Consider the following 11,420-nt stretch of genomic DNA (forward strand, 5'->3'; position numbering starts at 1 on the left):
AAAGGCTAACAGTCTGGCTCGAGCAGGTCAACCAGTGAGGAACCGCGAAGACCTCAAGGGGGCGCCCTCTCGTCCAAGGAGCGAACACTAGGCTTTCAGAGACGAGCACCAAGGACCTCAGTTTTGTCTCTTCCTCTCTCACAATTCGTTCATCTCCCAGCTGGAATCAAAATACCATTTTCATATCACAGATTTCTTATGCAATAAAATTTTAAAAGAATCACTTTATTTTAAAATAATGTTGACAAAATTAGTATGAATCTTGCTAATGCAGGAATTATCTATATTAATTTAGTTTTAAGTTAAAAAGAATTGCAAAGATCCTGTGTTAACATGTTAGCAACTTACCTCTTGTCCACTTTTGCAGTAACTGGAATGGTACACTGAAACCCGTTTCAAACAAATATGTAGTTGGAGATGCTACTGTAATAAGTATCTTCTTCCCAAATAAGTGCATATAAAAGTTTAAATTAGATCTAAAACCTTTCCTAACTGCACGGTTAAATCATGCAACGGTAGAACAGGTATCTACCCACCTGATCCAGCAAATATTGGCTGATGTTTTTACATAATCGCAAATAGATTAATTGCACGGATCTTAAATCAACATGATGATTTCATATTCTTTGTGAAAAATACCCCCTCCCATCATGTTAACGCATCCATCACATGTTTACCACTTTTCTTTTTCTGAGAACATTTAAATTCTACTCTTAGTAAATTTCATGATAAAATAGTATTATCAACTGTAGATGCCATGTTATGTATTAGATCCAAACCTTATTTTGTAACAGAAAGTTTGTACCCTTTTATCAACTTCTCCGTTTAACTGTTGAATTTTGAAAGTTTTTTATATATTCTAAATATGTAAATATATTTTGTCAAATATGAATTTTGAAAATATTTTCTTCCATTATGTAACTTGCTTTTTCAGTGTCTTTTACAGAGCAAATTATCAATTTTGATGTCCAGCTTATCAATTTTTCTTTTTATGGGTGATGCTTTTGGTGATAAGAACTCCTAGCTCTAGATCTTGAGGATTTTCTCCTATTTTCTTAAAAGCTTTATAGTTTCACATTTAACATTTAAGTTTTGGCCCATTTTGAGTTATTTTTTGTGTAAGATGTGAGACTTAGGCCAGGATCTATCTATCATCTATCTATCTATCTATCTATCTATCTATCTATCTATCTATCTTTCTATCTATTTATTGCCAATGGATGTCCAGTTGCTTTAGTATCAGTTAGACCTCTGCCATCTTTTTTAAAACAAACTTTGTTTTAAAAAATTGTAAATTTAGCAAACCAAAATTAGTTGAAGATGTAGAAATTAAATCCTATTAAGAAAATAATATGTCGCTATAAAAAAAATTAATACTCTTTTCTGCATTAAGTATGACAGCAGGAGAAGGGGTATTTTTTGAGCTTATAGGCCTCATAATGTATTCTGCACAAATAAGTCAAAAGGAGGGGAATGATCTATGTAGCATTATTTATACTAGTGAACATATATATTTTTATCCTAGAAGTATAATATTTTATGTACCTGAATGCCATTTTATGCTTTTTTGTCTTTATTGAAATATAGACAACTAGTTGTCTGCATTTACATTGTATAGTTCAATGAGGTTTTTTTTTCAATTATAGTTGGTATATAACACACCAGCCTCAGCTGTACAGCATATTGATTAGAGATCCTTACAACTTGCAAAGCACTCACCCCACCAAATCTAGCACCCCTCCTTCCCCACACATATTCATTCTAACATTAACCATCTTCCCCATGCTGTACTCGATATCCCCATGGCTACTCTGCAACCATCCACTTGTACTTCTCAATCCCTTTGCCCTATTTTCCCCCAACCCCCATTTCTAGCATCCCTCAAAATATTCTCTGTATCTATGAGTTTATTTCCACTTTTGTTGTTGTTGATGATGATGATTTTGTTCTTTAGGTTTCACATATATGCGAAATCATGCGACATTTGTCTTTCTCTATCCGACTCATTTCATTCAACGCAATACTCTCTAGGCCTGTCAAGGCAATATCTTTTTCCATCCCCTTCCTTTCAATCTGTATGTGTCTTTTAATATGAAGTGAGTCTCTTGAAGGCAGCATATGTAGTGATCTTGTTTTCTTATGCATTTAACCACTCTATCTTTTGGTTGGAGCACGTAATTCTTTTCCATCTGAGGTGCATGTTGATAGAAATGTAGCTGTTACCATTCTTTATTCTTGTTTTTGATATATTTTTTCCTTCTTAAAGAAGTCCTTCCAATATTTCCTGTAATACTGGCTTGGTGGTGATAAATTCTTTTGGGTTATTTTTGTCTGAGAAGCTCTTTATCTGTCCTTTAGTTATAAATGATAGCTTTGCTGGATAAAGTATTCTTGGTTGTGGATCCTGAGTTTTCATCACGTTGAATATTATGTGCCAAGTCCTTCTGTCCTGCATAGTTTCTTTTGAGAAAACAGTTGCCAGTCTTATGGGTGCTCCCTTATAGGTAACTATCTATCTTTTGCTGCTTTTAATATTCTCTTTTTGTATTTAAACTTTAGCATTTTAATTATGATGTGTCTTGGTGTGGGCCTCTTTGGGTTCCTGGTTTTTGGGATTCTCTGAGCATCCTGGGTTTTATGTCCATTTCCTTCACCAGGTTAGAGAAGTTCTCCATCATTATTTCTTCAAATAGCTGTTCAACATCTTGTTTTCCCTCAGGTACCCTAATGACATAGATATTTTTACCTTTAATAGTGTCCCATAGGCTCCTTAGATTATTATATAGTCTTGGCTTTTTTTTTTTTCTTGCCATTCTGACTGAGTGTCCTTGGCTTTCCCATCCTTTACATAGGTCATTTGATCCTCTTCTTTATTCACTTTATTCCATTTAATATACTTATCATCTCAGATAATGTGCTCTTCATTTCTGTCTGGTTCCCTTTTATAATTTACATTTCCATTTTTATGTTTTTTTAATTTTATTTTTATTTTTTATCTCTTTGTTGAAGTTCTCACTGAATTCATCAACACTTCCCAAAAGTTCATAGAGCAATATTTTGAACTCAGCATCTTTTAGATGGCTTGACTCCATTGTTTCTGGATCTCTGTTTTGTCCCTTCATATGGTTTCTGCTTCTTTGTCTTCCCATTTTGGCTGCCTTTCTGTTTCTATGTACTAAGGAAAACTTCTAAGTCTCCCAGTCTTATTAGTACAACTTTGTGAGGTAAGTGTCCAGTGGCACAGTCTTGAGTGAGATTCAGCTGTAGGCCAAATTTAGCCCAAACCTGTGCCCCTCCGGGACTCCCTGTTGAGATTCAGCAAGCAATCCACAGGTGCTATACTTATAGTTTCCTCAAAAGGCTACACCAGAAACTGGGACCAGCTGCCACCGGTGTGAGTCTTGGATTTAGCTCAGCAAGGAACACCTGACTTGCTGAAGATACACCTGGATGTAGCTTGAATGGGGCCCCAAGTTGGAGGAGGCAGAGTTTCAGGGACTCCTCTGTTATTCAGTTTGATGATGTATCTGCTATGGCAGTGCTGTGTCCATGCACTGGGAGGTGAGAGGGCTCCAAACCCTTTTTGTCTGGTAACCCTCAAAATGGTCTCTGTTTCTATGAGTTTTGTTTTATTTGTTTATTTTGTTCTTTAGATTCCACGTGTAGGTGAAATTATATGGCATTTGTCTTTATCTGACTTACTCTACTCAGCAATATAACTTTTAGGTCCATCCATTTTATTGCAGATGGCAAGATTTCATTCATTCATTCATTCATATGGTTGAGTAATATTCCATTGTATATGTTTACCACCTCTTTATCCATTCATCCACTGATGGATACCCAAGTTGCCTCCATGTCTTGGCTATTGTTAATAATACTGTAATGAACATATGGATGCACATATCCCTCCAAAGTAGTATTTTGGGCTTCTTAGGATAAATACCCATAAGTGGGATTGCTTGGTCTTTTTTTGTCTCTCATTTTAAAGTCTATTTTGTCTGGTATAAATATTGCTACCCGAAACTGTTCTTTTTTTTTTTTTTTCATTTTCATTTTCATGAAATACCTTTTTCCATCTCTTTGCTTTTAGTCTGTGTGTGTCTTTTGATCTGAAGCGAGTCTCTTGTATGCAGCATATGTAAGAGTCTTGCTTTCTTATCCATTCAGCTACCGTATCTTTTGATTGGAGCATTTAATTATTTTTCATTTGAAGTATTTGTTGATAGATTTATGGTTATGGCCATTTTAGTATGCATATTTTTGCTATGTATGTATTTCTTCTTCTTAAAAAAGTCCCTCCAGCACTTTCTGTAATGCTGGCTTGGTGGCAATGAACTCTTTTAGTTTTTTCTTGTCTAGGAAGCTCTTCATTTATTTTTTGATTCTAAATGATAACTTTTCTGGGTAGAATAATCTTGGTTGTAGGTCCTTTTCATCACTTTGACTATTTCCTGCTAATCCCTTCTGGCAGAGTTTCTGTTGAAAAATTAGTTGACAATCTTATGGAAACTCCTTTGTAGATAAATAATTGCTTTTCTCTTGCTGCTTTTAAGATTCTCTCTTTGTCTTTAATCTTTGGCATTTTACATATGATGTGTTTTGGTGTGAGCCTCTTTGGGTTCATCTTGTTTTGGATTCTGTGCTTTCTGGGGTTGTGTGTCTATTTCCTTCACAAGGTTAAGGAAGTTTTCTGTCATTATTTCTTCAGATAGGTTTTCAATTTCTTTCTCTTTCTCTCATCTCTTTCTGATATCCCTATGATGTGAATGCTGTTATACTTAACATTGTCCCGGAGGCCCCTTCAACTATTTTCATTTTTTTTGGATTCTTTTTTCTTATTGCTGTTATGTTTGGGTGACTTCTGCTACCACATCCTTTAAATTGCTGATACAATCTTCTGTTTCATTCAATCTGTTGATTCCCTCTAACGTACTCTTCATCTCAGATATTGTATTCTTCATTTCTGACTGGTTCCCTTTTATGTTTTCCATTTCCATTGTTATGTTTTTTGTCTTTTTGTTAAAGTTCTCACTGAGTTTATCTACTTTTCTCCTAAGTTCATTGAGCATCCTTATAACCGGTGTTTTAAACTCTGCATCTGGTAGATTGCTTGTATAAGAGGAACCAAGGTTGGCTGCTGCTAGTGTCGGACTTCAGCCTGCTCAGCAAGAGGTACAGGGCATGCCAAGGCCAGATGCTGCTTCTGTGGATTTTGTGAGCCTTTGAGAGACTTTAGGAAATTCTGTAGCATCAGCTAAGACAGGCCATTTGTACGGTAAAAACCACCGGAGGCAGCTTGAGTGGGCCCACAAGTTGGGAGGGGTGGAGTCTTAGGGGATCAGCAGGGCAGGGTAACAAGCATTAGCTACATTGGTGGAGATTAAGACATGGTATCCACTTGTGTCTGCATGCTGGGTTGTGGAAGATTCAACAAAGGAACAATAGATACTGCCTGCACTTCTGTCCAGGAGAATGCTGCTCCTCCAGCCCTCACCCTGAATCCAGACAACTCAGTTCCTCCTTGTATGTCCTAGGTACTTCCTGAGCAGCTGCCCTAGTACTGGCTCTCAGAGCAAGTGAGTCCATCACCTAGTAAGTTCACACCTGCTCTTTAAGAGGAATGTCTGTGACTCCCTCAACTTTCTGTCTCAGCTACAATTTCTGCTGGTTTTCACAGCCAAAGATTGTGGAGACTTCTCTTCCCAGCACTGAAACCCTGGGCTGGGGAGCCCAGTGTGGAGCTGGGACCCCTCACTCCTCAGTAGGGGTGGGGTCTCTACAGCCAAGATAACTCTCCAGATTCTCGACCACCACATGTGGTTGTGGGACGGCCCATTTTGTCTCTGCCCCTCTTACCAGTCTCAAGGTGATCTCTTATGTATGTCCCTAGTTGTAGGACTTTTGTTCAACCAAACCTCAGGCAACTCCCAGTGATGGTTGTCCTGTAGTTTCATTGTAATTGTGACGTGGTTTGTGAGAGACAGTGAACACAGCCATGCTATCTTGATCAGTTGTCTTGAAACTGTCTTGACATAACATTTTTGGGAAACACAGGTCTTTTGACAAATTTTAAATATATTCTGTGGTAACTGATCTATTTTGACCAATATTGGTGGGTTATATTTTAATAAGATTAAGTGTATTGGAACATTATATATTTCATTCAGGTTTTCAAACTTAGTTGCACAGAGGTTAGCAAAGTCATCTCTTATGTGTCAGGTTCACCTCTTCTGCAATGATTTCCTCTATTATATCTCATTTTATATAATTGTATTTTTCTTTTTTAAAAAATTAGATTAAAAGTAGATTTGTTTTATTGATCCTTACCCTGCTCTATAAAGAATCAGCTTTTGGATCTTTAAGAAATATCTGACTTTAAAAAAAAATTTTGAATTCATAATATACCTACCTTTTTCTTTTATTTTCTTCCTCCACTTTCTTATATTTATTTTCATTGTTTTTTTAAAAAAATTTTATTATTCAATTACAGCTGACATTTAATATTATTTTATATTAGTTTCAGGTTATTGTTCTTTCTTTAACTTCTAAAGGTGGATGCTTACTTTACTTATTTAAATGTTTTTGTTTATTAATGTAATAATTTAATTTATACATTTTCTTCTAAACAGTGCCATAGTAATACCCATGGATTTTTATATGAAATATGATAATTTTAATATATTATCCAATTTTATTTTGGAATTCCCATTGGAGTCAACAATTGTTTAATACTTGTAAAATGAAAATTTCCAAATGGTAAGAAAATTTGGTTTTCAAAATTTGTTATAAATATTTGGTTTTTATTCTGTATAAATTTTATTCACAGTATGTTGTCTATAGTATTTATCTATTTAAAAAGAATTTTCTTGTGGCCTAATATGTAATCAATTATTATGACTTTTTCCTCCCTTGGTTTCTGGGAAAGAAGGTAAGTTGTTTTGTTTTTGTTTCCCAGGATGTTTATTTTTATATAAAATATATAAATACATTATCATGTTACTTAGTCTGTGATACCTTTATTTATTCATTTTTGTTCACTTGGAATTTCTTGGACATAAAGTAATAAAGTCTCTTTTTATTAATGTATTTTAAATCTATTTCTCCTCACATAACTCCTGCAATTCTTGTTGATGAATATTGATGTTATATTACTTGGTACAGAGATATTTATAATTGTTATTTTTCATTGTTATCTATATGCTTTATTATAACATACTCTTCGAGACATCTCATTTGATAGTTTTCTTTACATTAATGTTATCTGATGTAAGATAGTGACCTCACTTCCCATTTTTTTCCTTTGCCGTACATTTGACCACCATTTTCCTTTCAAAATGTTAGACCACTCTGTTATTAAGAAGGTCTGCTGTATATATTACTAAGTTGGTTTTGCTTATGTGAAAGTCTTCTCAATAGCTAATTTAAATTTATTACTATCAACTGTGGTCTGCCAGAACTGGCCCATGTTGGATCACAAGTTCCCAACTTCCCAATTCCACATTCAGTGATATCAGATTTGTAGCTCGAAACTGGCCAGGACAGTATATACACCACAGAAGTCAGCAAAAGCTAGCTTAAGGTTTTGTTTTCTTTTGTTCTCTTGCGTACCTGTTGAACTGTTTTTAGCACACTGCTAGCTATCACTAATATGTTTAGTTTAGTTTTGTCATCTTATTTTATTTTATGTTTCTACTATCTACTATACAATGTGTTTGTAATTTTTTAAATGTGTGTTTATTCTAATACTTTGGAAAGCATTTATTTTTGATCTAAAGATTATTGTTACAACCATAATTTAGGATAAAACCTTTAATCCTACATTTGTTAAGATAGAATCTATTTACTCTACCCTGTGAGTAGTTACAAATTAACATACTTCCTTTATCTTCCCCTTCACTTTTCTTTTCAATTTTAGTTGCTATTTTTCTTAGCATTTACATTGTATTGCTGAATAAATTTCCATTCTTTTTCTTGATTTAGCAGCATCCAATTAGATCTTTTGTCCCCTTGCTAAAGGAGTGAATTCAGTAAATATTAGTACTTACTTATTCTCCCAATTCTTTTCTCAAATCTGTTAGATATGTCATTTCCATGTTGTCAGGATTACTACATTTACATTCTGTGTTACCATAATTTCTGCTTTTGGTTTAATCATTGTTCCGTAATAAAGTAGATTCAATCTTAATGCCAGTCCTGTGCAATTGATTGAAGTTTAACTTCTAGTATTTTTCTACAAAGAAAAGCTCATAAGATGTTCAAGATGTTCATTTCTTACCTTTATACTTGAAAGACATTTGAATGAGTAAAATATTCCTTGATTACAATTTTTCTTCCTGAGGATTTTATAAGAGTTGCTGCACTATTTTCTGACATGGGAATTTGCTCTGGGGAAATCTGAGATCAGCCTTATGTTTTCCTTGGTAAATGACTTAATATTTTTGCATAACTCTCAAAGGATTCTTTGTCTTTGAAGTTCAGTAGCTTTGCTACAGTATGTCTCTGTATTACTTTTTCCTGAGGCATTTTGTGTCCTTTCAATTTTGCAATCAAATCCTCTTTTAATTTTTTGATAAAATATTTATAATTTTTAAGTTGTCTAAAGCACCCCCTCCATTAATATTCTTCATATTCTGCTTGTTTTGTTTTTCTTTTTCTCTTTTGTTTTTGTAGATCTTCTGCAGTTCCTTTTGGACCTCGTTTTTGACTAAGGTGAGTTTTTCCTACATCAGACATATGAAAGGTTTATTGGAGGTGAGGCCAGGCCTATGTTTTAAGTGAGCAGAAATTTTCTTTTGATTTTGAGTTTTAAGTATGAGTTTGTATAGCCTTTCTTTCTCCTTAATAATAGAAAAAGGCAGCTATAGGGCTGTCCTCTCCCCCTACCACATGGGTAGGCTGTTACCTGAAATTAGGTCTTGTCTGTATAATTCAACTTTGCCTCCTCTACTTTACACATCAAAACCAGGCCCTGGGAACCTTCTATTATCTGTACACTATATCCCTTCAGTAACAAACAAAAGACTTGTTTTATATTTCACAGAGTGCTCCTTGACTTAGAAAATACTTAATGTACTTTATGATCTCTTCCAGAGATCTATAGCTGTGGAATCCTCTTTTCACTTCCTTCATACTCCTGATAGACTTCCAGTGCTCTCTCTAACCCTTCCTGCTTCCTCTAGTTTTATGACTAGAGGTTTCATCAATCTCCCAGTATTTCTGAAAGAAGGTTTTGCATTTCTGTTTCTCATTCTGCTCATTGCTTGAAGTTGATTTCCAAGAAAAGGAAGAAATGGAAACTTTATGCCCATTTTCAAATCAAAGATCCCAAAACTAAACTCTTATTTTGCTGAAATTTAGTCAGTTGCAGTTTCCAACTTCTAGCCATGATAAATTGCTGGGGATTCTTTTGATGTGTATGGGGATGGGAATATGTAGAGGAAATGTGGCCAGTGACAAACTTCCAATGAAAAATTTACCTTACTGCATATTTCCTTTTGATTATCTAGTTTGGTAACTCTTCCCTGACTTTTGACCTAGCAATGAGTTCCTCTAGCTAGATAAATGATTCTAGTTCATAGTCTAAATAAAGGACAATTTTTCTAGGTCCTCTGTTTCCTGTGTGATACATGTTATCTAAGTCTTTGTTGTCTTTCTAGTTCCCATCACATCTGTGAGCCACCTGAAAATTCCCTGCCATCTGAATACTTGAAATAAACTGTTCTCCAGGAATTCTTCCAATAATGGACCTCGGTGTTTCCTACTTCCTAGAAACACTTAAAATGGAACTATATCAATTATACTTTTAGATTGTGACATTAGAGGAAACGTCTTACAATCTGCTTGTCATGAAAAGATTTCTCCTCCACGAAATTCTTCTTTGGCTGCTTTTTAGGGCCATAGATTTCCCCATATTATCAAACTAAACATCCCTTCCTCTTTCTTCTGTGTCAGACCCTCTGTTTCCTGTATGCGCAGACCTTCCTCTCTCTTAATTTATTCTTTTATTTTGGTGTAACAGCTCCTCTAGTAGTTTGCTAAGGATGAGTGTGAGAGAAAAAAAACATTTTAAGACATTATATGTCTGAAAATATCTTTATTTTTCTCTCATTTTAATTTCAAAAATTGGCTTGGAATAGACTTCTAGGTTGGAAATAATTTTATCTCAGAATGTTAAAAACCTTACTCCATCTGCTAGCTTGTAGTGTTATTGAGAAATCCAATGCCTACTTGATTCTTGAACTTCTGTGTGTAACCTTCTTTCACCTATTTACAAGAAGTTTTAGGATTTTTATTACTGCTGTTCTGAAATTTCATAATAATATCTTTTTGTAGTTCCTTTCATGGTCAATGTGACACATCTCTGCTGGGTTCCTTAAATAAGAAATTCATGTTTTTCTCTTTGAGAAATTATTCTTTTTTATAATTTGCTTCTATTGGAAACTTTATTATTCAAATATTGAATCTTTTGGATTTAAAAAAATTATATTACTATAGTAATTATAACCTTGATTTACAACATTTTGGGAGCCAAGTAGGAGAAGAAGTCACTTTAATAAGCAGATTCTTCTATAATCTTCCTGTTTGGAGTATGCTGACTCATTCTCACTCAGCCATTTTGCTTTAAGTTCACCTGCTTTCTCATCTCCTAAAAGTAACCTTCCTATTATTATGGTTATCTGACTGCTTGAACTAAGAGGGAAAAATCTGGGATTCAAACAGACTTTCAGCCAGTTCTTTGGAGGTTTTGCCTCATTCTGAACCCTTGTCCTCAGAGATATCAGATGCTTACAATTCCCATGACTGTTTTTTTATGCCCTACGATTGTAGCCCTTTTCTAACTTAGCAGTATAAAAATTGCACGAAGAGCCCATTGGGACCCAGATACCTGGCCCCACCCCCAGAGATTCCCATTCAGTAGGTATGTGGTGGGGCCAGAGTATCTGCATTTCTAATGGGATCCCAAGTGATGCTAACACAGAATGCTTTTACCTTCAGGCATTTCACCTTCAATTTCCTGACTACTGAAGATCTATTCTTCTAACACTCATTCAACCAATTCCATTTTCCAAAATCATATTCAATTATCTGGACATCTTTGGTCTCACTTCCCATTCTGTCTGTCCTTAAGACTTATATATTTAAAATGTCTTCATGTGGTATGGGAAGACAGTGGAAATAAAAACAAGTATTTAGACTGCTGCCATTCTAATCAGAAGTATAATTTGATTATGTGTAAGCTTGGGGAAAGTCCTAATAGTGGTCCCCTCATACTTTCAAACAGCAACTTCTCTATTCTCCACAAAGGCTCTTACAGTATTTCTCTTTTTGTATTTTATCTTTTTGTGTACTTCTCCCTCCCAGTAAAAGCTCCCCTTCAACTTAACTCCTTCAACTTCCTGCCTAGCACCTCTTTTTTG

The sequence above is a fragment of the Rousettus aegyptiacus genome, unplaced genomic scaffold, assembly GCF_014176215.1.
Source record: "Rousettus aegyptiacus isolate mRouAeg1 unplaced genomic scaffold, mRouAeg1.p scaffold_m13_p_4, whole genome shotgun sequence".
Lineage (NCBI taxonomy): Eukaryota > Metazoa > Chordata > Mammalia > Chiroptera > Pteropodidae > Rousettus > Rousettus aegyptiacus.